Source organism: Nilaparvata lugens, chromosome 8, assembly GCF_014356525.2.
Source record: "Nilaparvata lugens isolate BPH chromosome 8, ASM1435652v1, whole genome shotgun sequence".
Classification (NCBI taxonomy): Eukaryota; Metazoa; Arthropoda; class Insecta; order Hemiptera; family Delphacidae; genus Nilaparvata; species Nilaparvata lugens.
In genome coordinates this window covers 20,681,327-20,706,766 of record NC_052511.1, presented here as the reverse complement: position 1 = coordinate 20,706,766, position 25,440 = coordinate 20,681,327, and the positions used below count along the sequence as shown (strand labels likewise).

Here is a 25,440-nt window from a genome sequence, read left to right as displayed (position 1 = left end):
TGTTATTCCTTTTTCTCCTCCACCCTTATTCATCAGTATCACCCCCCTCATTCGCTTCCATTCCCTCCTACACTTCATCCTCATCCTCTTTCTCCAATCTCTTATACATCTTCTCCTACTTCACTCTCTCTCATTCCCCCTTCCATGTTCTTCTCTTCTTCTGGTTTTTCTTAGTTATGCTCTTGTTCTTGTTGTTCTTCTTTTCCATTATCTGCATCTTCAGCTGAATCTTCTTCTCCATGTTTATCTTTATCATCATAACTATCTTCATAATATTATCTTCATAGCTATCTCCATCTTTCTATTCATCGGATCCGTCAACATTATCTTCTTTCTCTCCCATATTTTCTTCATTCCCTTTCTTTCGTTTTGATACATATTCCTCCTCATCTTTTCCTCCTTCGGCGGTATCATCCTATCTCTCTCACAGTTTCTTCCATCCTTTTTTATCGTGTATTTACTTCCTCTCTCTCCTTATTCTCCTCCTTCTCTTCTACATTCCTCTTTTTTCTCCTCCTGTTCCACCACATCCTTCAACTTCCGTCCTCTCCTCTCTTTTCCCTTTTTCCTCCATTTATCACTTATCCTTCAGCCTTAAGCTCTTTTTCATATTTCAGTAGCAAGTGTTTTTCCTCTCTGAAAATTTTCCATGTTTCTTTCTCATTCCTTCACTCTTCTCATACTTTTTTGTAATAATTTAAATGCTTCCTTATCTGGTTTTCCTTTACTTCTCGTTATTGTTCTATTCCTCCTCTCCTCTCTTTTCCCTTTTTCCTCCATTTATCACTTATCCTTCAGCCTTTAGCTCTTTTTCATATTTCAGTAGCAAGTGTTTTTCCTCTCTGAAAATTTTCCATGCTTCTTTCTCATTCCTTCACTCTTCTCATACTTTTTTGTAATAATTTAAATGCTTCCTTATCTGGTTCTCCTTTACTTCTCGTTCTTGTTCTATTCCTCCTCCTTCTACCACTCCTCCTCCTCCACCTGCAACGCCTCTTCTTCTTCTTCTTCTTCTTCTTCTTCTTCTTCTTCTTCTTCTTCTTCTTCTTCTTCTTCTTCTTCTTCTTCTTCTTCTTCTTCTTCTTCTTATTCTATTAATCCCCTCCATTTTCTCTTCCACTCCTCCTTCTCTCACTTCTTCTGATTCACTCCTCCTCTCCCTCAGCGTCTTCCACAACATCATTATCCTCTTCACTCTCCACCTCCTCCTCCTGCTACTCCTTTTTTTCCTTCACCCCTTCTTTTTCTCCTTGCAGTTTACTGTCCACTCACACTTTCATGCCTCTTCTGCCATCAGTCATTCAGCCTACTGACAGTATTCATCACCATGAAAGCCTTCTCATAGCAACATGCCATGAATTTGAATTTGGTGACCCCCTCTCTCCCCTGCACACCACCCCGTTCTATTCTTAGTAACACAGTTAAGCCTAGCAGCCAGCGTTGTCTAGCCCCGGCCAAATTGGATATTAGCCTTGAAATGGAAAACAATAACGATCTCCAGGCTTATTTGGTTCTGGTAAATGATAATGAATTATTGTAGGAAGAAGTCAACTATCAGAAATGTTATTCCGACTCCTCAGTAACATCAAAGCATTGTAGATTATTGTAGTCAAAAGTCTATAGAAGAAAGGAGAACTTTCTATAGACTATAGTGTGGTTCAGACTAGCCTTGTGGCAAATTATTTGAATCAAAAAGCAATAGAGATATTGAAGCTTATTTGGTTCTGGTGAACAGTATATAAGCTACAGTATATTATTCAGTTCTGATCAAAGTGATTGAGATAAGGAAATATTAAGTCGATTGAATGAAATGTGGGAATTGCTGATTCTGAATCATTTTCAAGCAAGTGCTAGGATTTTAGTCAGCTGTATAATTATTTGTATAGCTAGAGCCAATGTACCTAGAATACAAATTCCAGATACCTTGACTTGTGCTAATGACTAGTTGCTAGTCACTAGATTCTAGTTTCTATTCAATCGAATCATTGTGGGAGAATCTTTGTAAATGATTGTTTAGGCGGAATAAAATCAAGTTTCAAATCTCAATTTTAAGGTATCTCGGTTATCAAGCTATGATAATAGAGTCGCAGTTAAAGATAATTTTTCGTAAGAAAACAGTTTTCAACGAATTGCGACTGAATTATCGGGGCTCCTCGGAAACAAGATTTCAAATAATATTAGAAAGAGAATAGAATAAAAAAACGTTCATAGTTCAGTTCACAGACAAATAAGTCCTATTTTCATTGATACTCTCATCAGAATGGAGAGCCAACTGCATAACAATAAAACCTGATGAAAACATAAAATACAGCATCTCAGCATGCTAAATTGGAAGCGACACTTTAAAAGAGGATTCACGAGTATCAGCAATAAAGAAAACTCCAAAATCCCATTTAATTCACCTCTAAACCCTCATTTTTTGATAACCGCTTATTATTGTGGTTGAGAGCTGTAAGGTCATTGAAATTAAGGCCCAATTCATAAAAATCAAAGCAAAAACCTTTCGATAGAAACCAAATCGATGCTGAGTGAATTTCATGCAAATGAATCTATTGAATAATTAATGAATTGGCAATATTCGTTATTCGTTGAATAGAGGGCTATCTTTTAATTGGCTGACCACTCACACTCTCACATACACATACACAGTATCCTACTTTTATGTACTTTTATGTAGCATTCCCTTATACACGTATGCAAACACTAATACATATGCTGGAAGTAATTATTTACAACGTTTCCAGAATCCATTCCACTACAGAAAAAATGCAAATCTGGAGCACATGCAGTGAAATCAATTTGTAGCACTTTTTTTATCGATTGTTTTTTTCTCGATACCGTAGTCGATGTTCCGTTTTATCTATAATCGATATTTTTTTGTCGATAAAGGAACGATAGAGCTATGTGGTCCCTTTTTTTTCAATTGGGGGTTGGGGGTTTTGCAATATCATCATCACAAATGGTTTCCTTGTTTTCGGTTGCGATAGTATGCAGCGATAACCCTACTAACAATAACTTTATTTGCAATTTGCAACACGTTTCTGGTTTCGATAGTAAAAAGCGATATGTAACTAAGATAAAGTTATTGGTTTTCCTGTTATATGTTTTATATTTTTCAGATTTTATTCCTGTATTATTCTTCCAACAACGACTATTGGCAATAGATACATTTAATGTTTTTGATTAATAACAGGAACGGACCTGTATTAATAATCAACTATATGAGATAAGATTTATTTGCATTAAACAATTTACAATCAGCGATTATAAAATAATAATTATTAAAAATTCAATAATTATTTATAAATAATACATGAATGGAAGTAAATGCATGAAAATATAGAAACATTGATTGATACATTCACTTATGAAACAATTGAATACAATTCCCTCACTGGGCCATCTTATCTATGATTGTCCAAGTCGACATTTGGCCGCACCACCAGAGATCCGTCTCCAGCTGGATTTTTTCTTAGGATTTCCTTTGGTAGTTCAATACAATATACGTTAAAAATCAAAACAAGTTCGAAACTTTTTTCTGATTACAAAGAGTCAAATAGTTGATTATTAATCCACAATTCGATTCTTCATGAAACATTTCGAGATTATCACTAAATCAATCATCTTTTAATCTAGGGGTTGTAATGTAATTGTAGCTCAGATTCCCTATCAATCAGATGTGTAATTTAATCTTGTGATAAACAGGTATTTGTCATGGTTGTACTAATAAGAGAGCTATGACAGTGTTTATTAAGTTTACTCAACTATTCATGTTATTTGGCGAATAATTTTGGTATCTATCCTCACTGAAGCTTTTTTTTCTCTGGTAATGTACAATCGAGAAGCACAAACACGATCAATTTGGGAAATAGCTTAAAATTTTACTGTTTGAACATTAAAAACTATTCAGTAAATTCCCACTACTCTAGAGAACAATGATAATCGTGGTTCAATGTGCAATACTTGATCTCCAAAAAATGAAATTCTTTTTCACTCTTAACGAGTAGAACACGAGTGCAATATTTCTGAACCAAACAAAACCAAATTTACATCTAGAAAACACTGTCAATAACCCTTCCATCCGCTATCTTCCACCATCAATATCACCCAGACAAAACAGCCAGTAGCGCAAATTATTTCCCTACCGTCTTGTTATTTTTGTTGACCTTTCTCATGATGAAGACAAGATAAACAGGAGTTGGGTTGACAAGGTCTTTCATTACAATATGACCTTCTATTTGGAACCTACTACAGACCAAACATGTCAACTTGATGGTTATTTGACGTATTTTATATTATACCGATGTTATTTGCTCCTTCCGACGTACTTCACGTCTTCTGTGACGTAATTTTTGGGTTTTTCAGGCGTATTTCACGTTTGTCGATTAGGCTATACTATTTCATGAAATTTTACACATACTTCAAATTTCACCGATGTATTCCACGTACTCTTCATCGAAATTCTCGTTTTTTCAAATGTATTGAATATAAGTATTCTAAGTATTTCCTGATGTAATCCATATTCTTTTCAGCTTTTCAATGTTTTTTCAATAATATACCACATTTTTTCTATAGAAACTACGTTTGTATTCTGTAATATTGTCGACGTTTTCCATGGAATATCTCAAACGAAACAGAAACAGTACTCACTCCGCCATCTTTTAATTTATCGTTACACTTTTCTCATTCTCCTGTCTCAGTCACGAGAGGAAAATTCGTGTAAGCTATTTTTCTCTGCGAATAAATTATCGTCATTATTCTAACAGCTACATTTTATTCCAGAGCTTGGTTTTTCAAACTGATATAATCTGAGAAATTAGGTCAGCCCGGAGAAATTTATTCGTGATTCGCGAATGTTGAATGTAATCAATCTGGACTATAAAATAAGGTAATGGAGTACGGAACAATGACTTTATTCTATTTGAAACATCCATCAGTTATTTTCCAGTATTGAACACAACATAACTCAGTCATAACCAGTGTTCTTATTACTCTTACGTTTGAAAGACTTAAAATATAAATTCATTAATTAATTTTTTATAAGACTTAGTGATGCTGTATAAAGCGTAAGTCATTAGATATTTATTTATTCCCTTGGAGAGGACGACTTCGGCCACCAAAGATCCAGGACGACCAGGAAATTTGGATCGCCACCATCATCTTGTGAAATTCAGCACGTGAGTGATAAATTATCGAAATATATAAATTCAGGGCGCCCTCAGTGCTTCGAGTGAAACAAAAATATAAAAAGCTAGCTCGTCGGAAAGGTTATAAATATTAAAAATTATTATAAAACTTGCGAAAGTCTTAAAAAAGTACAAAAACATATTTTATTGGATAAGAGTTGTATCAAATTTATATATCTAAAGATGCACAGATTAAAGGAGTATCTAAATTGAATATTATAATGTACATATGCTCACTGTACATATGCGAATTATAAGATACTAGCCGTCAGGCTCGCTTCGCTCGCCCTATAAGTCTAGCCAGGGGGCTCCGCCCCCTGGACCACCGACTGGGTCGTCCAAGAATGAGATCAGCAGGCTCACTTCGCTCGCCTGCATTTTTCATTTGAGCAATTTTATCATATGTTAGAACAATCCAGTCGGGGTCCCGACTAAACGTCTGGCTAACGGATATGGCGAGCGAAGCGAGCCTGACGTCTAGTAATATAATATTCCCAGGATTGAAGTATCAGTGCCCAATTAATTTTCCGCGATAAATGCATTTAAATCTTCAACTTGGTGCCAACCTAACAAAATTATTATTTAGTTGCCAGTTAACAACTGTTTCGAAGAGGTACTCTATCTAGATTATAGTTCTATAGTAACATGATATGGAAATTTCAATTATAATTAAGAGATTGGGAGAAGAAGAATATACATGCTAAAAGACGAACTTTAAACCCTTAAAAACCACCCTTAGAGTTAAAATATTGCCAAAAGATTTCTTAGTGCCCTCTAAAGGGCCAACTGAACATACCTACCAATTTGAACGTTTTTGTCCGGTAGATTTTTAGTTCTGCGAGTGAGTGAGTGAGTCAGTCAGTCAGTCAGTCAGTGCCATTTCGCTTTTATATATATTTTTATTTATTTATTATTTATCTATTTATTTATTATATAGATAAATGTAGCTCTTTTTCTCTGGATAAAATAATTTATCTGATTCCACCAGAGGCCGAACCTTTAGCCCTGAGAGATATATATTGAGAAATATATTGAGATCTATACATATTATTATGTTTGATATTTATGATTTATCAATTGATTATTTTTATGATTTTTGGAAAGGAGATATATAGTGAGATTTTTAAATCGACAAGCAGCAGCAAGTCGATATCTGAGCTGCATAGAATAAATGCATACGATTAATGAACTGAAAGCACATGGTAACGTTCCGTGCTTAAGAACTAGTGAGCTAATCTGTGATATTTTATTTTTGATAATTTTGTTCTTATCTTTATTATTTTTGCTTGTTGCTCTAATATTTCTACGTTTATTTGTTCGTTGATATTTTCTTTTACAATATATGTATAAACTTTTTTATGGTGTATCCTTTATTTATTTCTCCACTTCCATGCATGACCAATCTCATATTTATTTATCGAGTTATCAGTATTGAAATATTAAGAAAATTACCTTCAGACTTTATTCTTCACCGAATAAGTTGGTTTAGACAGCGATATATTGCATTGTTGATCAAATCTTTGGAAATAATACGTTCCAGAGATTTATATAAATTGTCCAAGAGCAGTGAATTGCGGGAGCAAATGGGCGAGCCTATAAGAATTTTGTCTAAGTTGTATTCTAAGAACCACAACCAGAGTTGTATAATTTTTTACTCATGCTTTACCGACTGCAGCCAAGCCAGGCAAACCGTTATTTACAAAAATAACGTTACACTATTTATGTTATTTGGCGAATAATTTTGGTATCTATCCTCAATGAAGCTTTTTTCTCTGGTAATTTACAATCGAGAAGCACAAACTCAATCAATTTGGGAAATAGCTTAACATTTTACTGTTTGAACATTGAAAGCTATTCAGTAAAATCCCACTACTCCAGATAACAATGATAATCGTGGTTCAATGTGCAATACTTGATCTCCAAAAAATGAATTTCCTCTTCTCTTAAAGAAAAAAAAATAGTTCATTGGAACGAGATTCCTCCTTACATCAGCGATTCATTTTACACTCTTAACGAGTAGAACACGAGTGCAATATTTTTGAACCAAACAAAACCAAATTTTCATCTAGAAAACACTGTCAATAACCCTTCAATCCGCTATCTTCCACCATCAATGTCACCCAGACAAAACAGCCAGTAGCGTAAATTATTTCCCTACCGTCTTGTTATTTTTGTTGACCTTTCTCATGATGAAGACAAGATAAACAGGAGTTGGGTTGACAAGGTCTTTCATTACAATATGACCTTCTATTTGGAACCTACTACAGACCAAACATGTCAACTTGATGGTTACTTGACGTATTTTATGTTATACCGACGTTATTTGCGTATTCTGTGACGTAATTCTTGGGTTTTTCAGGCGTATTTCACGTTTGTCGATTAGGCTATACTATTTCATGAAATTTTACACATACTTCAAATTTCACCAATGTATTCCACGTTCTCTTCATCGAAATTCTCGTTTTTCAAATTTATTGAATATAAGTATTCAAATAGAAAGAAAAATAAAATCTCAGTACCCTTTTTGAATTATTTTCAACTTGAAAATGGCATCAATGACCGAAACATATTGTGATTGAATAATTCAAAAAGGGTACTGAGATTTATATTTTTCTTTCTATTTTTATTACAAGTAGCCCTATACAGAAAAGAGATAAATAAGTATTCAAGTATGTTCTAATGTAATCCATATTTTTTCAGCTTTTCAATGTTTTTTCAATAATATTGAAAAAAAGTTTTTTTTGAAAAAAAGTTCTAAACATTTCATCAATAATGACATTGACTGCAAGGAAGGAACTATAACAGAGACATTTCAATCATTCGGCATAAAAATTTTATAATCTACTTCCTAAAAAATTAAAACAGATTAATCATCCTAGAAAAATTAAAAAAATAGATCACAATTGATTGATGAGCAAAGGAAGACAGAGCATAGAAAACATTATATCAAACAACAACTAACCACCTAATGACTTATTACTAAACACTAACTATAACCAATAATCCGCAAAAAAAACAAATCCCACTCTAGAACATGGTACGCTATAGTGAAGTAGGTCAATTTCCACACAGAAAACACTAAAAATGTAGAGGACATATTATAAGAAATTTTTTTTGTAACTAACTATTGTATGTGATTGTGATTTATTCAATATTTTCTGTAATTGATGTAGTAGTTTTAGTTTTTTTTGGGAAATAAACATTTATTTATTATTAAAGTGTTTCAATCCAGGCAATTGAAGTGATTGATCGATTTACAGAACTTCAAAAAATTGAATGATATTCCCTGAATTTTCTTTATCAACTTCATTAAAATGTGGAATATTCTATTTAAACAATTTTCCGCGATGAGGATCTCATATTTTATAGAGAGAATATCATCCATCCTCTTGCACATTGTTGAATTAATGTACCAGATGATTCAGTATGCATCGGTGACAGAATTAAGTGTAGGCCTACCATTCTGAGCTTTGAACAAATTTCAACGATAACGGTATCAATGAGTCATGATTCCTTAATTATAATCTCATTTAGTATCAAAAAACCTATCGATATTTTCATTCTAATCAATATTCTGACTTCACTCGATAAAAAAAACGAATAATTTTTTTCACAAAGTTGCATCCACTTCAAAAAGAAAATTCCAACGATAACGCTATCCATGAACCATGATTCATCCAAATTAACCATATTTAATATCGAAAACCCGATCAATATTTTCATTTTACTCAATATTCTGACTTTACTCGATAAAAACCTAATAGTTATTTCCACAAAGGTGCATCCTCTTCTCCCTCATCAACAATACTGTCAACAACATTCTGGTGATTATTTTCACTCTGCAGCTCCCGTTTTCAATTTACTCCCTTTTCATGGCGATAACAAACTATTCTCATAGCAGACAGATTCAACGTACAAAAGGAGCAGGGTTGAGTCATATTCTTTCTCTGTTGTGCAGTGAAGTGCCCGCAAAGAGCAAAAATTAATTCAATTTACTCTTCTTGTATACAAGAACTCGTATATATTCGTGTACACTCATGTTTAAGGTGCACCAAAGCGTTCTAAAGGTACCTTCTAGTATTACAGTGTGCTTTATAACCTGACTATTCATCTTCCATACACCATACTACCTCTTATCCACTCTTTGCATACCTTTTTCCGTTTTTTGTATTTGGGTTTTTACTTCTTTGTAGAACATTTGATAGCATGAACAGTCAGTTCTCTCATTCAAACTGGTTTGTAGAGTTGACTTGAAGAAGAAGATTGAAGCAGAATAATATGTTAGTCGCTTATTTTTACCTGAAGCTAGGTACGAGAAACAAACTAAATACTGTCTTTCCAAATCCAGAAGTACCAATTTTGGAAACAAGTTCTGAAGAGAGACAACTGTCTTGGAGTGTTATAGCTACTTAATTACATTAGATTTCATACTCATCTCATTCATGTAGATCAAATTATGATAATTATTAAATTTGACTTATCAATAACTAATTTTACAAAGTATGAACTGAGCCATTGATTGGTACAGGGATCGAAAGCAGCTTGAATTACGACAATATAATCTCAGAGATAACTGATACTAGAGACTTTCCTTACGCTATCTTTTCTCCATGATAATATTTTGTGAGGGTGTACAGGTAATAATACAGTTTAAGGATAACAGAGTACTAGAGAGGATTTATGAATATGATTTTTTTTAAATAGCTACTTGGGCAGTCCGAATCGATCAATAAATCAATTACTAATACGTAGTGGAAATACTAAATTGACCCTACATGATAAACATTACAAATTCAAGGCCTCATTGGTCATCAGTAAGCCTAGAAAGCCTATTCAAAGATGTATGAACATTGTCGTATTGTATACGAGCATTTCACCTCCATCAGTGTTAGAGGAGAATGCATTCCAATTCACTCTCTTCCAACTCCTGTATATAAACTGTATTGAAAATTATACTGTTTAAATATACTGTACAGTTTTCATTCAATATTCGAAAAGCAAAATCATTTCCATACCCAAACAACTCTACAATGAGTTCTCGTAGGTCTGAACAAGTGGAATGAGCAGCCTTTCTATCTCCACAGAAAATCACCAACACACAGAATATTGAGGTGGTGCAGGGTATTGGGGTCCACACAGTGTGTTGAGGACCACCTTGCTTGGTACTTGAACATCCCAGCAACATCCTCATGCATATGCATGAACTGAATCTTCCCTGCTGTTCTACAATCTGATTGGTCGATAGCAGACGGCCAATCGCAGCTCAGATAGTATCGGAAACACATTTCCCGCCGGCGGGAAAACTACACGTGCTGCCAACATTTGAGCAGGACTTGCATGTGTGCAGAACGCGCCTTTTTCCTTATTCACACTCTCTCTTCCTCGTTTCATCATACTCTCTCTCTCTCTCTCGACCCTCCTATCTTACACATTCTTTCCAAACGAACCAAATAAAAGTAGATGGTTGCTTTGGTTTTGAACACTGGTGTGTCTGGTACAACGTGATCATTGCTTTCTTTTCTTCTTGGTTTTGTTATTCAATGATCTCATTTAGTTTTTCTCTTTATCTGTTCTACATCCACTCTACCTCCTATTTCTGTTTTATCATCCTGATTTTGTCATACTTATTTCCATTCAGTTGTTTTCTATCTCTGATCTCCTTTTTCTCTGCCTACTCCATCTTGATCTTACTTCTTATACAGAGATGTTTTTATGGATTCTTGAGTATCCTGCAAACTGGAACAAGCAAAAAACAATGGAAATAATGACCAAGTGCTTATTCATAAAAAAGAGAGTTTTCAGGCGTTTTCAGACGAGTCGGCAGGACAGGAAGCTCTCTGATTGGCTGATTAACAACTGACGCACGCCAACCCAATCAGCCAATCGGAGAGTTCCTGCCCATGCTTTGAACGGAGAACCGCTCCCCATGGTCTGGCCCTAACCAATCAAATTTTCTTTTCTGGAAAAATTCTTCTTGCATTACCGATATTTTATTGTATTGATTATATCTCCAAAAAAATTTTATATTCAAGAATTAGTTGACTAATATTGCTCCTCCTTCCCCCTTTTCCACTCCATACAGTTCCTTCCTGAAATGATTCAATCGTCAGTGATAATAATCTTCTCCAAGTTCACGCACAGAATCCAATATCATGGAAATGATTTTGAGAGGGAAACTTTTTGTGAGAGCTGTCATGCCGTGGATTATAAATAATATTCTACTGTCACCGAGAATCATTCGGAATTCATGCATTCTGAGCTTCTTCATAGATTATTGAACTCTTTCATCGTAGGCTGGATTGGAAGTACTTGTGAGGGAAAAAGTGAAGAGATGAAAAATGTGGGAGAGAGAAAGTATAAAGGTACAGCTACGTTGGTTGGGAAGCAGTAGAAAAAGTGGAGGTATATACAACAAAGGTAGTGGAATAAGGAAAATTGATAAATGCGTAGGAAGAGGGTGAAAAGAATGAGGTGGAAGAGCAGTAGTAGGAGGAGGAGAAGGGATAGGAGAAGGTGGGGTAGGAGAAGGAGGAGGAGATGTGACAGAAGGAGGAGGGGGAGGTGGTAGAGAAGTAATAGAAGTAGGAGTTGAAGTAGGAGAGAAAGAAGGAGAGGAAGAATAAGAATTAGAAGAGGATGATAAAAAAAATCAATTGGAGGAGGAAAAGAAGTTGAGAGAAAAAGGATGAGAAGAATAATGAAAGAGGAGCAGGGAATGAGGGGAAGTTGTGAGAGAGAGAGGAAGAAGAAAGAAACGAATGAAAAAATAGTTAGTATTGGTAGTAGTAGTAGGAAGAGAAGGAAGAGGAATAGACAAGCAGGAGGGAAGGAGATGTGGGAGGATGTGAAGAGGATGGAAGGAGGATGAAGATGGAGAAGAAGAAGATGAAGAAGAAAAAGAGAAGAAGAAGAAGAAGAAGAAGAAGAATAAGAAGAAGAAGAAGAAGAAGAAGAAGAAGAGAAGAAGAAGAAGAAGAAGAAGAAGAAGCCGAATAAGAATGAAGATTATGATGATCAGGAATGAATAGGAAAATGGAAGGTTAAAAGGGAAAAAGAAGAGAGGAAATGTTGGTGAGGTGGTGGAAAGAACAGAAAAACCAGGGAGGAATGAATGAGGAAAGTCTAGTCCACCTTCTCAAAAAGCTCTCATTGTCGAAGTAACTCTCACGTACGTCTCCTACTTTCCCCTGAGTTGGGCTGATCCGTATTGAATTTCGCTGGCGAACCAAGTGCTCAGTGCTCACCAGATATCTTGATAATGATAGTGGTTGGGAGGGCAACCACAACAACTAACTCCAATTATTTCTTTCAAATTGTGGAGAAACATTCAAGACCAAATTCTACAAGTTTTGTTTCTAATCTTCCAAACAATATGCATGGATGACAATTATGGCTGCTTTACATCCGTTAATTATTCTACAAAAATCATTTATGAGAATAATGTCTTACAAAACGAGATATGATCACTCTGCATCAATTTTCAAAGAGCTCAGAATACTGCCTATCAGGAACTTATATATTTATAAAACGCTAAAGCTGTTTTTTGATAGGAGTGGTGAAATGCAGCTGATTAACATGCGCAGGGTTGGGAGGAATCAACAAAATGTGCAAGTCCCTAAGCCCAACCTTACAATTTTCCAAAAATTCTTCAATTTTTTAGCACCAACGTTTTTTAATAGACTTCCTGTGGACATAAAAAGGTGTAGGCAGAAGACAACTTTCTGCAGATTATTACATAGTCATCTGATACATGAAGATGTTCCTGGTTATTATGAAAATATTATATGAACTGCAGGCCTGCACAGTAGTACACTTTTTTACAACTCGTAAGCGCGACATTTTTTTTTTAGTTTGTAATGTTATTGTTTATAGTGTAATATTGTTAGTATTTTAATAATGTTTAACTGATACTGAAGTTTTTTTCCCTTTTTTCTTGTCTTTTTAGTTTCTTTACTCTTTCTCAATTTGCTTTGTAAACTGTAACACTTATTTTTCATTTTAAGTAGTTTTTTTTCTGCCCAAACAGGTTTTTGTAACCTTTGGTATTATTTTCCATGTATATTTGATTTTTGGTAATGTTCTTCAGGGTAGGATTGTGATTTTTCAGTTATATGGTAATTGTTTCAGTGACTATGGTAATTTCATGCTCTGTATATATTGTAAAAATGGAAAATAAATTGATTTGATTTGATTTATTGATGTTACCTTCCTCGGTAAATTAAAAATCTCCATACAAAATTTCAAGTTAATCAGTCCTGTAGTTCAGACGTCTATCCTGTATTTTCTACCCCTACTTGTATAAGCCAATTCTTTCCTTTATTATATTAAATATAATGCAAGCACAGAGAAAAAATGTTCTAGGCAATAATTTTTAAAGCAGTCGGCTAATAAATATGTATTTTCATTTCCAATTGAAATTCAGTTTTTTGACGACTTAAAAGTAGAAAATGATTTCTCTGTCCCTCTTGGAATCTTTCACTCAAACCAATTGAATATAAATTTTCTATTCAATTTCAATTATTCAAGTATTCAATTTCTTAAGCACACAACCTTCAGTATTACCATAACTCTAATTATTCCTGTATCTGATTAAATGGTTGAAAATAAATTTCAAAATACGAATATAAGTTTCTTGAATCGAGACCTTCAAGAACTTTTGTAAGAATAATCAGTAAAGATAACCACAAACCAATAACCTAAGACTTAAGATTGTAGTTTCCTGTTTATTATTATCAGCTTTTGTCCTATATATAGTTACAGTTCAGGAAATACTAAGTCCTCACGTCAAATGATATGTGTGTGGTTTAGATGATAATACAGGAAGTTCGTGGTCCCATATTTCAATTTAAATACCTCCAATTTCTGCAATCACGCTATCATTGTATTCAGGGAGTCAAGATGTTTCCTAACGTTCCAGCAGATTGCTGATACTTCCACTCACACTTGCCGGTAAGTTTGATAGATTTTATTTATTATGAAAGATATTTTTTCTAGCAATGATAAGGTGATTAACTAAAATAAGGTTCGAAAGCAGTTTGTCGAGTTAAATGAATCCAAGATTCAAGTTTATCATAATAGGAAGTGTTTATTAATAATTGGCGCATTTATTTTGAAGTGATTAATAATTATTGGTTCAGATTATTGTTTGAACGAGGATTATGAATAAAGTGTTGTTGATAACTAATATTTATAACTTAGTATTGCATTTCAAAGTGCCATTCTAGAAAAAAAATTAGATTACAGTTCTGTTTACTGTTCTTGAAGCTAATCATTCAAGGTTGCAAGGAATGGGATGATAATGTTAGTATACCATAGTAAATAGCCTGAAACCGAAAAGTCCCCATCGTTACACTACTTGCGAAACTACAATGTTTTCTTGAAACTAGAATATCTCGGCTCCAAATCGAGATATCGGTCTGACTTCGATTCAATCCTTTTGAGAATAAACAGATCTACAATTAATGTCATATAACATTCCTTGGTTTATCCATTTTTTAGGTAGTTATTCCCATATAAATCCAGAAAATTAGGTAATTTCCATATTACTATTTTATATTTTATCTTATAAAAGTTGACGAGTCCAGTAAGTTTAAAAAAGCCAAAGAATTCAAAACATTCATCCTCTCTCCAGAGTTGAAGCCATTCTCCAATCAAACGGAGTGGATTTTTTTTATTTTTAAAATTAAATTTTGACAAATTTGAAATTACAGGACTTATAAAGGATAAAATTCCCGACAATTCTATACAAATTACTTGTTTTTTCTTGCATCAATCTTTTGAAAAATGGCTTGAAATCTGGAGAGAGGATAAATTTGTTGGAATCTTCGGCTTTTTTACGAATTTTCCAATACATTATGTGATGATACATTACTTACATCTTCGATTCAGTGATGATAGTATACCAATATCTTTGTCGTCATACTTGATTAATATGACCTATTCTCAAAGCATGAAATGAATCCGGTAAACAGCCAATTTTGGAATTCAAAAATATATGTTTCTATCATAAATGTTTATAAATATCAATTTCTACTACGATTGATGTGATAATGAAATTTTTATTGGCTTGAAACTTCATTCCTAACACAGTACTGAAATAGGAACAGAAGCGGTGTCCAGAAACAGGGCCGGTTTCCGAGCTTGGGATCTATGAGTTCTGGACTTACAGAGTCCAGGACTAAAATAAGTTCTCGGGTCTAAATCAACTTTCTGAGTCACGGGTTTATGTTCTAAACTCCGGGATTCTCGACTTATTCGAGTCATAGAGAAAAGATAGCATAAGTAGATATCCCATGGTATAGGGCGTTTATGTCGCAACTTTTACTGTTAGGCCTATCCCAAGCCGATAGTTCACGTAGTTCTTTCCTATGCAGCTTTCTGACACTGGTAGTCTCTCAAATTGTGCCGTTCATACACTAGCACCCCAACAAAACAGTAAAAGTTGCGACGTAAATTCCCTATACCATGGGATATCTACTTACCCTATTGTTTCTCTATGTTTGAGTCCAGAATTTAACGCAGTAAACATGGGGGAAATTCTCAATATTTTGCTGTTGTATGCTGGCATTAGGCCTATAGCAAAACAGCTGATTGCAGCGGGATAATTCAAATGCTCTCCAAACTGTTTTGTAACAATTATTATTTTGTGAAAATACGTTTCGATTTCTTTGTATTGTGTAGATCTATAAGTTCAAAGTAAAACCTAACCTTTTGAAACATAAATAAAAGAATGAACATTTTATTTTACATTATTCTATTATTTATCATTGATTTTCGAATAAAAACCTTTAGTATGCTACCTATTGAGTTGGAAAACGTATTTGTTTTGAAAAAACTGGAATAATAATTTATCATTGTTATATTATTATTATTAATATGTTGAGTATGGCATTAATTAGTCTAATAATATTCACATTGGGAGATGTGATGATGGTCATTCCAAGGCAATCCTTGTATTATTTTCCTTGAACATTTCTAGGTTATGTCACAGTCGTAAAATAAGGTTAGTTTTTATGCATAATATTATGAAGAACCTTATTCCAAAATAAACTTGCAAACTATAAATCATGAATTAGATGAAATTATGACATTTATTAGGCTATTCATCTATTCTTAAACAATAATTGAATTGTATTTGCTCGGTTAAGTCTAGAACTTAAATTTAAACCCTACCCCAGTCGAGGGTCTAAAATCACGCTGTTTCAAGTTCTGGACTTAACGATTTCTGATAAATACTTGACTCGGAAAGAGGCGAGAATCTAATTCAAGTCATGGATTTATAAGCCCTTCACTCAGAAAGCAAAATTATAAACTCCAGGGTCTAACGTGATCTCTAAACTCCAGGGTCTATTTGATTCCTCGACTACGTACTACGTTAACACAATGACTCGGAAAGCCAATTTTCTGACTCCAGAGTTTAAAGCCGGTAAAAGTATAGAACTTAGCTGAATCCCGAGCTCGGAAACCGGCGCTCAGATTCAATCTATTGGAAAAAAATCCTCTAGCAGGTGACTTTTTCTGTTATTGATTCATCTTTTTTAAGGTGCGCACAGATTTATGTTCTACAAATATGCGCTTTTCACTTTTCATCAGCTGATGCTTATTATATCTGTATTTGTACAGATATCATAAGCATACTTATTATATCTGTATTCGTACAGATATCATAAGCATACTTATTATATCTGTATTTGTACAGATATCATAAGCATAGCAATTGAAATGTGAGTGTTCGTGGCGCATAAGTCTGTATGCACCTTAAGAAAGATCAAACAATAACAGAAAATATCACCAGCTAGATGTTGTATTAAAGGAAAAATGTTGTACGTAACTCGTCGGTAACTTCTTTAAGATACGCTTATGATGATATTGTTCTCAGCTGCAATTTGGACATAAGGAATCATACTCAGTACCGGTTGCACATCAGCCGGTTTAATTTTAACCGTGATTAATTCCACGAGAACCAATCAGACAAACCGTCTTTCCAAAACGCCTTCTCTGTTTGGTTCTCGTGAATTTAATCACGGGTAAAATCTAACCGGCTGTTGTGAAACCGGGCCTTATCCATTAAATTAGTCTTACCGTACTAGTAACGTAATATACTATTGTGTCTTGCTATTTCAGTTATTTTCCAATACAACGAATAAAGTTTCATTAACAAACACATATTGTTCGGTTCACAGGATCAGTGGAATGTTCAGAAGTTATCAAGGGTTGCTCAGAAAATCGATTCCTTGGAAGCCGTATGAATTTTGAGATGCAAGAGATTACAACTGCGTTACTCTAGATCGGTCAAGATTTCTTCCGAAAGCAGACAAAATAGACGGCAATGGACAACAGACCGCCAAAGTCAAATTTTACCAACCCAATAAAAGTGTAAAGCATCTGATATAGATGTTCGTTCTGATGATGAATTGTTTCCCAATGTTCACGGCTGCGTGGACAATACATTTTGTGACCCAGTACATAACACATCCACAACGAATTATTCATGCATCACTCCAGCAGGCGAAAACATAAGTTGTGAGGTTCCGGCACCAGAAACCTCACAAATGCATTGTCCACATTGGAGGTATAATGTGAATCCAAACGAAGACAGAGAAGTCTTTTCAGATGGAAAATGGGTGAGATGGAAACCCTGCAACATACAGTGTGGTCTCACAATTGACAATCTACCTCAAGGAACCAGTTTCTGTGAACAATGGATGTACGCTCACCGTTGGCATGTTGCAATCTGCCATTTGGAAGATGAGAAATGGAGTCGTGAGTGTGCGGGGACAATCCTTGATAATCACGTGATCATCACAGCTGGTATCTGTTTGTATCCACATGTTGAATACAAAAAGTTGAAAGTTTCAGTATGTCAGTACTTCAAACATTTCAGATCAGCACAATTCCCACCATGCATCTATGATGTGAAATATGTATTTTCCAATCCAAGGAATTGCATTGTCAAAATCAAGACCAAGGCACCCATACAATATATGTGCCTTGTATCGTACACCTGTATTGTATGGGTGCCTTTGTCTTCATTTAGGCAATGGAATTCTCTGGATTGAAAAATACGTATTCAACATCATGGATGCCTGGTGAGGAATGTGCTGCTTCGAAATCTTTGAAGTACTGACCTGCTGCAACTTTCAACTTTTTGTGTTCAACATGTGGATACAAACAGATACCAGCTGTGATGATCACGTGATTATCAAGGATTGTCCCCGCACACTCCCGACTCCAATTCTTATCTTCCAAATGGCAGATTAAAACATGCCAATGGTGAGCGTACATCTGCCGATTCTGCCAAACGGCTGATTACAAAATGTCAGATAAAGTGGTCATAATATACATGCTATAATACAACAACAATAGGCTACAACGATACAGTAAACAATGCGTTAAGTGATTGAATATCTTATTAATGACTGGTAGAATGTTTTTTTTCGTCTTTTGTTTCCTTTCCTCAAGGTCTGGTTGCATAAAAATGTGAACCGTTAAAAGTTGCTGATTGAAGAAGTCATCTGCTTCTTATTGCTTCTCGTGGCATTCGACCGTCATTCAATCAAGATTAAAATTGAAAAATTATAAAACTGTGAGAAAGTGTAATAAATTTATTCCATCATTTTCATCGCTCCATCTTCTGTTTGAAGCTTTTATTTGATTTCAACTCTATAATTACACCAATTTTTCATCATATAGTGTTAATCTTATTTTTGAACTCTCAAGTCCAGTTTCCTACCCATTGTTTCCAAACTCAATGATATTCTTGATAAATAACAGTCTTTTGTCGGTAGAAAATAGTCATAGATGAAATAATATATCATGGTATAGGTTATTTATGTTCCAAATTTCAAGCAGTTTCATTTTCGTTTACTCGAGCCGATCACTGTCGACCACTGTCTATTATCACTGTTTTGACCGGGTGAGACTGTAAGAACGATACAGGATGAAAGACTGCCAGCTTCACGAAAATACAACTTGGAGTATTGGCTTGAGTTAACAGTGAAATTTGGAACACAAACGCCCTATGTCATGGGATATCTTCCTATGCTATATTCCCCATGATAGAGTTGGGACAGGGTACTTTGCTGCTTCAGTGTTAATGTTTTTCCTGCATGAGATACATTTTTCATCCTGGCGATGTAATTCTTATTTATTTTGAAATAATTTCCACTTCATATTATACTCTTAACATCTAATAATTCTACATGTTTTAACACTTTTTTAATTTAGGGTACTTCAAACAAGTTACAGGAAATTAACTCGTAATAAAGACCGAATCATCACACTCCAAAAATTGGCTAAAGAGTTGAGATGTGTCGGTTTCCTTTTTATTCAACCGTAATCCACTCAACATAGTAGCAGGATTTGAAAAGCAAGTACAATGTTGTAAAAAAATTCTCATATCCTGCAACAATTCCTCCATTCTGCAAGGAATGCTTCACTCGCATGAGAGTATCTTTTTTCAAGTATTGATCGTTATCCACAAGAATCAACAGTTAATATTAGTTCAGATATTCTAGGATCATTCGAACCACAACATACTAAATATTGTAGAAGGCGGTTGATAAAGAGACGTTAAAACAATGCTCTTTCATGAAATCCTCTTGACTTTGGAACGTTAATCTCACCATAGGTTTGTACAACACTGCAACTGAATTTTCATTCAAGTATGCTATAGTCTTCAATTAGGCTACAACTAACTATACTCTACACTACTGCTTGTCCAACTACTACAAGTGGTTCGAAGTTCAGAGCTTGTTCTTTTACTTAAAAACAGAGTATTGAAACGTTTCAAGTCGATTATTCATGATATATCGACATTCATCGATAGTGGTAAACAACAAAATCCGCCCTGTTGAACGAATTTCAAGAACAGTCACCAGAAATGATCAGTATATTATGGGAACGTGCATCCGTCGATTTTACAGTGCGAAACAAGAGTGACGTTTTGACAGCTCACTCCATTACTCTCGCTCACCGATTTCCCAAAACTGGTGGACCCTAAATTTTCCAATTTCCCTGCTAATATGAACAGTATCCAGCCAAGAACATGCAAGGAATCTGCTTGTACTTGACGGTAGAACAAATAATTACATCTCATTTTTCTTTTATGCATCCATGTGATGTGTGATGGGTATTATTCGATAGCACAATATCAAGTGTTAGGCTACTCACCATTTCAATTTCCGTTTTCTTTTACAGTCTACATATCATTTTGACCTCTTATATAATTTTCCAGATTTTGAAGATCTTGACTTCTCTTGACCAATGATAAATCATATGGCTCCATATACAGAATCTATTGTGCTGATCCGTTTCCAATTTCTGCTGATTTCAGTTAGTCTAGTTACAGTTACACACATTTTTTTGCGACGTACAATATTCTTGACGTCCTTATAAGCTCTTATAAAATAACTTGACAAACATATGATGTGATCATGTGTTTGTCAAGTTCCACTCCATCTGGTAGAATTCATGAGGATAGCAGAAAATCGTACGTGCAAAAATCGCTTTTAACGATTTTCGAAAGCTGGTATCTAAGTAACAAATAATTGCGGCTGTTCCACTCCAGAAATTCATTTTTCATGGATCATACTCGCGAAATATCATCAATGAAAGCTATTTACACAAATTAAATTGTCCTGTCGTATTAATCCCAGGACTAGACTCTCTTCCTCTTGTGTCGTCCATTCATTAGTCACACAAGGACTAAATGATATATGACATCTATTGAGTTTCTAACTTGTACAAAGATTGCTCAATTCGGATAAGTAGCTACTTTGGTAAACATTATTATTTCCAAATGATTCCATCGGTTAGAATAATATTATTGACATCTTTTGAGTATCCGAAGAAGAGAACGGAAAATAAGAATATTGAGAAGCAAGAATCAACAGAAGAAAGGAAACCACATACCGTAGCCACTGGTCTTATCAGTAGCAACAACACCTTGCATATGATACGGAATACAATCTCTGGCCTTTCATTGTATCCAAATCTATTGCGAACTCCTGCCTCCAAAATACCTTCTCTCCCAACCAACTGGGATCAGGTAAGTGGCCTACACGCGTCAGTTAAGCTCAGTAATTTGTATGCAATGCCCGCTGCTTAAATGTGGCGCGGACCGTATCACATAAAGTCCGCTTCCACTCTGCACACACAGTTCGTGCCGTATTTTATACTGCTTCCATATCAGAGACAGCATGTGAATCGAGAACCTGGATTGGAGCTGTATAGATTTTCATTTAATAGAAGGTGCAAATACTTCAGGCAGTTTTTGATATTGGACACCTTATGTGAATAGTTTGGGGTTTGGGGACATCCATTTCATGACGATTTCAGAAGAATGCACTGGAGAACAAAGTGGTTTTTGACCAAAAATTGTCCTGTTTCGGATCTTGTCTCAAGTTGAATAAAGATGACTACCATGTGAAATGAGCTGACTAAAAAAGGCAACAAGAAAACAGATGTAAGATGTATGCATTTCATCAAATTTTCTAGAGAATTTAATAGATGTCCCAAACGATATATCTGTCATTACAAGGGAGTCTCCTCATGTGAGTTATAATAATGAGGACTTTCATGGATTATAAAAATTTTGAGTGGGAGCATTGCTTCTAATATGTTGGACTGCACCTTAAAAGTGTATCAGTCACCCATCTTATCAACCTACGTTTTTAGATCCATTTATCCAGGTTTCAAACCAGATAGATTCATTTCGAATCCGATCCACTTCATTTTATTTCATTTTACATCATCTGATTATGGTTTTTGTTGATTAATCCCCCGATAAAGTTCTACAGCATAGCTACTACCTCTGCAGAAGTAGCTACCAATTTCATTTTGTTAAAGAGGTTTGAAACTTCAGGGAACGAGAACAACCAGTTAGATCCGTCCGAAATAAAATATTTATGGGAGGAAATTTATTATCTTCAAAGGAGAATAAAGTAAACCCCGCTTTCAGTGCGAGTGTATGGTATTACAGCTTAGAGTGAGCTATTACAAAAGCCTTTCGACAAAGTGATGATGAAATTATGCAGCTCATTTATTCCGGCAGCCATTTTGTGGGGTTGGAGGAGGGAAAGCACACATAAGTGATGGGTAGAGGGGGTATAAACACTGCTAAGTAGGCCTGTAGGGCTACAAGTAGATGCAAGAAGATTAAATGGACTCAAAACAGCGTTGAAGTAGTTGAGTAGCAGTGTCGTTGACGTTTTATTCTCAACGAAACGAGACTTGTATTTTTAAACGTTTACAAGTTAATAGACCTGTTAAAATGAATAACGTTACAGGGTTTGATGACTTTGATCTCCTTCAACATCTTTTCAACAAAATTTTAAAAACTGTTTACAGCAATTTAGACAAAACTTGTTCAGTGAAGTAAAAAACAAATAAACTTCAATCAACTTCCAGAAACCGCTTATCATAATTCAATTACTTCGTCAAATCAATTCCTACGTAGTAGTTGTACTATGTAGTAGTTGTACTATGTAGTAGTTGTCTACTACGTAGAAGTCAGGAAAGGTACAGTGAAAAATTGAAATTGAATCGAAACCTGTTTTTTCTTCAAAAGAAAAATTTCCCTCACCCGTCAACTGAGACATTAACTTGTTGAGAACAGGGGAAGTATAGCGGAATAATGAAAAGTGATTACCGTCGTTCAACTATTCTTTCGGATTTCCACCCACGCCTAGAAGTTGGTGGCTAAGAAGCGGAATTTACAATGAAAAAACTGGAGAATCCGATAATTTTTTTATTGTTGGAATTTTACAATGGAAAAATAACCTAGATATTAAAATTGATAATAATTCACTATTTCAGTCATAGTAAACCATAAATTATTTGAATAAATTGGAGGTACAGGAAAGGTAGTAGTAGAAACCCTGTTGAATTTCGTTTGGTTGTTTGTTGAATTTTCAACTACTAGTTTGGAACCAAAATGAACGAAAACCAGTTTAGAATCGATCAACTATTTCAACATCTGATAAACATCAGCGTCAAGTTCTTTCAAACAGGGAAGGTATGTGAGGAATAAAACGAGTACCCGTTGATAAACAGTTGTATTGTTCAACGATTTGTCGAATCAACGCCCAGGTACAGTGCGGAATTAGAGGCGGCCTTTTTGCGAGAGACAACTCGAGCTAATCAGGATGATCGAGACGCGTTTCATGCAAATTCGGACAGGAGGCTCTCTTGTAGGCATTAAACAAGCTCGATCAATAAGCGGTGTGTATTGAGGCATATGGTGTGGGTGGACTACCTCGTCGCTCCAAATCCTCGATTGTGAATTTGCAGGTTTAGTGGCATCGCTTCACTAAATTGGCGGTTATATAGATCCGAGTTCCAGCGATATCGGACTGATTTCTTGTTGAATTCTAGATAAGGACTACCAGCATTCTCTATCGAAATGCCTGAATAACGTCATCGCCCAAATTCTATGATTGTGTATTCACAGTCTACTGGAATTTGTCAAATTCTAGGTTGAACATTTGTAGCTCTAGTTACATTGTACTGATTCACGTTGGAATTTAGGAGAGGAACATTTCTGGACAGGAAACTGTTGATTTTATCCAACTATTCTTATGACATTTGAACACTATTACATGAAGTCCTCGATTGTGAGTTTGGCAGTTCAGTGTTATCGCTTCACTAAATTAGCGGTTGTGAATTTGGAGTTTCAGATCTACTTGATTGAATCCTTATTGATAAATTTGAGTGAAGTGAAATTTGGGACAGAAAGATGTTGATTCTTTCAAATCAGACTTGAAATTTTATAAGCAGTGTAGCGATCGCTAAACACTGAAGACGGATACCTTAAAATTATTACCTGTGAAGAATGAGCATACAAAAACATACAGGTCGAGCAAAAATCCCGATGTAGATAATTTACGGGACTGCGTCTCTAATAAGTTCCGAAGGATTAAAATACGGTATTTGTACCAAATATCGTTCAGAATATACTTCGAGAACAGAGTCTTGTCGGGTTTTAAGCTCTATTGTAGGAATTTATATGATCTCTGGCTGCATCTGCTGTACAATTGGGTGTTCGCTCCTAAGTCGAGGTAGGTAACAGATAAAAGCTGATATATGAGCAGGTAAGGACAAAGAATAAATATCTCGATCTGACCCCACTCGCTACATCCACTTAGACCTGTTCCAATATCCAGCTTAATTCAATTATTCCAATGATCGTATTCGATCGGTTCTTGATGATATAGAACGTATCAGACACAATAATTGACAGGCTTAAGAAATAATCGAACTCAGAAAACGAATTAACAAAACTGGAATATATTATAATAAAATATATGATCATACAGTGCAGATTCAGAATTTGATTTACAGATCGATAATAATTTAGCATTGACAAAAGAGTTAAAAATGTTCTTGTACTGGCATGATACCATGCGTGATTCAACAGAATTTTACAATTGATAAAGTTTAACAGTTTTGAAAAAATAGTGAAAAATGAATTATAAAAATATTTTTAAAATGCTCGGGGTCGTGGTTCTGGCAGCGGAGGATAGCTAATCAACTACAAGTTCTTAGAAATTCTACATGAATAAATTCTAGGCTCTTAAATGCTAAAGCGCTTGTCGGCGTGGCCAATAATTAAAAGAGAAAATTTTATATCTTTCTGCACTGAAATATTTTCGAAGCGTAGATTGGGGCCCCTTCAAACTTATAACTCACGTGAAATTCCTTGGCGGTCGTGGTTTTCTTCTTTAGATCAAAAATCGTTTGATCGGCAGCAATCCAGGCTTCGGTTTCAGCACGTGTGGAATTTTAATTTAAATATCTCCTTCACCGAATTAATTAAGGGATAACTTACTTAAACTTTTAATTAATTGATTGATAAAAAAATAAATTTACAAAAAAACAAAGATTGGCCTAAAATATCGGCTCACAAAAAGAACATATAAAATCGAACAAGAAATTTTTATGAATAGGTCTTGGTAACTATAAAGAGATCTGAACGGTGAGGATTTCAAAAGGGAAGTGCTGTCTTTTTCTCTAAGCTTCTTGGCTAGACCTTTCTTCTGAGAATCTCGATGTAAAATTTGCATGAAAATTTGCCATTGGTAGAACGCTTGTGACGTAGACATGACGTCAGTGGCAAGCAGTAGAATATAATTCCTTTAATTACAATAATAATTCAATTTATGTAATTCTTAAAACTGCTTAATCTTCTAGACATAGTTCCTCTCATACAATGTACATGTGCTAGCGTATTGATAAGGCAGGGTTGTTGTCTGAT

At 34.9% G+C, this 25,440-nt stretch overlaps 1 protein-coding gene and 1 long non-coding RNA gene across 2 annotated transcripts in view; both read left to right on the top strand.

Annotated features, from left to right (window-relative positions):
• The window catches only part of LOC111050682 (allatostatin-A receptor), a 383,615-nt gene that overhangs the window by 40,290 nt on the left and 317,885 nt on the right, over nucleotides 1-25,440 (top strand). The window lies entirely within an intron of this gene.
• On the top strand, nucleotides 13,985-18,873 carry LOC120352652. The gene is made up of 2 exons (XR_005571998.1): nucleotides 13,985-14,135; nucleotides 17,369-18,873. It is a non-coding gene; the product is annotated as an uncharacterized LOC120352652 (long non-coding RNA).